Source organism: Triticum dicoccoides, chromosome 1B, assembly GCF_002162155.2.
Source record: "Triticum dicoccoides isolate Atlit2015 ecotype Zavitan chromosome 1B, WEW_v2.0, whole genome shotgun sequence".
Taxonomy (NCBI): domain Eukaryota; kingdom Viridiplantae; phylum Streptophyta; class Magnoliopsida; order Poales; family Poaceae; genus Triticum; species Triticum dicoccoides.
The window spans coordinates 648882602-648886828 of NC_041381.1; the positions used below are offsets into that span (position 1 = coordinate 648882602).

General features: G+C 43.4%; 1 pseudogene; it reads left to right on the plus strand.

Moving 5' to 3' along the window:
* The first annotated feature begins 3270 nt into the window (after window positions 1-3270).
* On the plus strand, window positions 3271-3557 carry LOC119310986 (annotated as a pseudogene).
* The last annotated feature ends 670 nt before the right edge of the window (window positions 3558-4227 follow it).

Sequence of the window (4227 nt, forward strand, 5' to 3'; positions counted from 1 at the left end):
CCGCATGCAGCCATAAGAAGTACTTCCTCCATCCCATATTATAAGACATGTTTGTAGTTGAAATTGAACTGTAAACCCTCTAGTCGTGTACCAGAGGTAGGCCCAATACTTAAATAAGTAGCCCAATTAGGAGACATTACCTCACAGAAAAAGCAAGGGGACAAATTATAATATTAATTAGTTCTTCTCAAAAAAAATATTAGTTGTTGTATCACCGCAACTAAAGGACAAATTATAATATTCGTTGTTCTATCACTGCAACTAAAGCGCATTCAGATGATGGCATCAAGCGATTTGTGACACTTGCATGAATTATAGTGCCCATACATTTGTATGTGTGTTTGCATATATTGTAATATCATGAAATAAGTATTTTTATTGGGTATCCTTTGAAATTTTGGTACATATCTTCAAGTGTAGGGTCAATATGTTGCTAGAGGTTTCTAGTGTATGACTATGTGTACAGAAATAAAGAATAGAACAGTACATGGGGGCATTTATAAGAAGCTTGTCATTCAATAGTAGGCATTGTTAGTTTACTCATTTTTCATGGTCAGATGTGTCCTACATATTCTGTGGGTTCAGTAATGATCTGATTACATGTGCATGCTCTGTAGGTGTGAAATCTAAATAACATGGCCTCTAACAAACACAAAGAAACATTATTGCATTAGGCTTTCTTTGTTTGGTCCATAGTTATCATAAAACCGCAATTCAATATTGGAAGTGATGGTAACTTGCACCCCTTAACCTGCTCAAAACTAGCACAACTGACTAAAGACCTATGCATTCACCTGTTGACTTGAATTTTTTTTGTTATAGCAGAATAGATACACGTTATAAAATATAAACTAGTAATACCTTGCAAAAAGTACAAAGAATTGGTATAAATATTATTTAGTGCAACGTTGTTGAGGTCTAACTTAGTTTCAGTGGCGTAATTGCTCGAGCATTTGTGGTTTACAAGCTCATTTTCTAGAGTCTAATTGAAAATTCATTTACATGCTTTGTTTGAGAACTCCTCTGCATAACAAACCATCAATTTTGGGATTCAATTCGATCATGTAATAAATAAGATTATATGCCTATATAATGATACTAAGTAAACCACCATAGCTTTAGTTTCCATTTTGAATTTTGGGCCGGATGATTTTTGCGGTTGTGACACATGTTGTGGTCTTCTTTCCTTATTCAAGCATTGCTACGATCCTAATTAGTCATTTCGTTCCCAGACCCTCACAATGTCTCATGCTTCCCTCCTCCTTCATCTTGTACCACAGATCCACCACCTCCTCCCCTTTCCCAGCTCCTCCTCTCGTCATCAACTGACAAAATAGGTGCCCTAGCAGCTCATCTCGCGTCGTTGCCTCCATAGCTTTCTCCCCCATTGATCACGTGTCGTTGGCCTGCATCCCCCTCCCCCTTTCACATCACTCCCTCACCAGTCAGCTGACAGAGAGGTGCCATGGTGGTCCCGCCCATGCGACCACCTCAACGATCTACTGTAGCACCGCCCTCCATTCTCCAGCAGATTAGACAGTGTGGCTTAAAAGGCAACTGTCATGTTTTCCTCCACCGCCCCAAAGTTCACGCCAACGCTCCATTCTATACAATATTTTGATCAAGAACTGAGAGGAATAGAGTAGAGGACAAGGAAGCAGCGTGTGCTACATGAGCGTCGTTCTCATCCATGGTCACTGACAAGTCCTATGACGAGGACGACATCTTGCATGATGAGGTTCCATGGTGGGCATCGATGGTGGTGATGCTTTCTTCGTTAATGTCATCTGGAGCCGCTAGGTGTAGTGGCTACAACGGACACGAGGTAGCTACCGGCGGAAAATTTAAACTTTTCCATGTACCTCCCACAGATACTAAGCAACGACACAATGGTGGAATACTACAAGAAGGATTTCGTTGCGCTGGATTGGAGAGATAGATCGTGAAGAGGAAAATTTCATGCCGGATTTCACTCGGTCAATTAACCCCCTTTATGAAATTTGTGTAGACTTTTCGTTACAAGTATGTTCAGCTTGAGCTCCGCTCGACCAAATTAATTAACCATGAATTCCACTCTGGCCTTAAAATTGGACATATATTAACAATCTATTTACATTTTTAGTGGTATTTCCAACATTCATATATTGCCCTCAGAGCCCCAATTCACATGCTCATTCCGTCCCCAAATAGATGACCTATAATCCGAATTAAAATATCAGTGTTTCCATGTTTGACCAAGCATAAAAACAAAGATATGAAGATAATTAGCAATGTCCAATCAATATCAATATATTTGCCATTAGATATATTTTCATAATTTATTTATTTGATATTGTAGTAGGTGTTAATAGCTTATTCTATGTATTTGATCAAACATATACATGGTTCACATTTTAACCGAATTTATATGTCATCTATTTAGGAACGGAGGGCGTAGCCAAATGGCTCACCACCCACAACTATTTTCGGACCACCCGTGGCTAGTCTTGATTTTTTATTTATATAATAACTGATATTTTTCTTTTTGGATTGTATAAATGGTGTTTTTTATTTACTTAAAATATCGCATCAAGAAGGTACAAACACAACAAACCAGCCGCACTATGTCTCGAAGCTATTCGTTTTTGGAAATCTATATGTTCAGTGGTTATGCTTGTGCATGGTTTATACGGCTTGCTATTTTCATTTTTTGAGCGAATACGGCTTGTTATTGTGAACGGTTGATTCACGGACAATGCCGAGAAATTGTAAAAATGATGACCCACGATCACGCCAGCCATGCTGCCTCTCTGATCCTCCATGACTCACCAAAGTTTTCCTGGTTAATCGCCGCCCCAAATGATCACCGGGAGCACCGACGCGCATGCGCCGACTACGTGTAACTCATCCCTGCACATAGCCGAGACTTTCTCTTACTATCACCCACTGAGACCTTGAAAAAAGAAAAGGCTCGTCCCCCGTACACACGTCCGAATCGTAACACGTCACCCCCGGTCCGTACCGTCCGATGCGGCACCCGCGGTCTCGATCGATCAATCGCTAGTGGAAGGAACCGTGTGTCCGCCGCGCCGCGCATGGCGTAGTGCACCCATGCTTGACGCTGCCGCATTGCACACCGTGACACCTTCACCTACTACGTGCTGCGCGCGGCCTATATATACACCTTCGTCCGCTCTCCATTTCCCGCAGCACACTCGCGCAAACACTCTGCGTCTCCTAGGAGCTCGGTCTGTCAGCAACTACTAGCTGTTTCCTCTCCTCCAAGCAGGTATGGCTGCCAAGGCGACCCTCGTCTGCTTCATGGTCGTGGCCCTCGCGGCGACGCTGCTGACGGCGCCGGGCGCGGTGGAGGCGGCGACGTGCAGCCCGACGCAGCTGACCCCATGCGCGCCGGCGATCATCGGGAACGCGGCGCCGCGTGCTGCGGGAAGCTGAAGGCGCACCCGGCGAGCTGCCTGTGCAAGTACAAGAAGGACCCCAACCTCCAGCGCTACGTCAACCCCCCCAACGGCAAGAAGGTCTTCGCCGCGTGCCAGGTCCGCCTGCCAAGGTGCTGAACTAGCCAGTACCACGAGCTCCATCCATCTCTCCCTCGCGTTTTGCACGTACGCTACGTGCGGTGTGGGTGTGTGGCATTGCATGGCTTTGTGATGTCACTTGAGGACGTGAGGTAATAAATCGAACGAGAGAAATATATTTTAATATTTTAATATTTACATATAATAAAGAGAGAGAATTATACGGCGAGTGGAAACAAATCACGCTGATCGAGCGATCGATCATGTACTCTGTGTGGTATGGAGCGAGTTGCGTGGATTTATGTTATGTCAATGTGACGATCATGTACTCTGTGTGGTACCATATCATTGTTCCAGCAATAAATATCCTGTTCTAGTGTCTTGCATGCTTTAGCCGAGCTGCGTGGCAATCCATCCATTCGTCGTTGTTTTCATCAAGATGGAAAATGAGTCGAGGCTATGGAGATCCCCAGCCGCCACCACCACGTCAGAAGAAGAAGGTATCCGAAGAACCATTGGAGATCTTCTTAATTTTGGTCCTTTTATCTCCATCATCATCACCCCCTTCACCTTTGTAAGAAGAATTTCAAGTTGTGAGAATAATTATACTTTATTCAATCTCATCTGAAGATCAAAATTATTCAAATTGTCCATTTCATCTTATTGTGGATCTTCATAGTATTATCTATATGGATTTCATGGGTTCTAT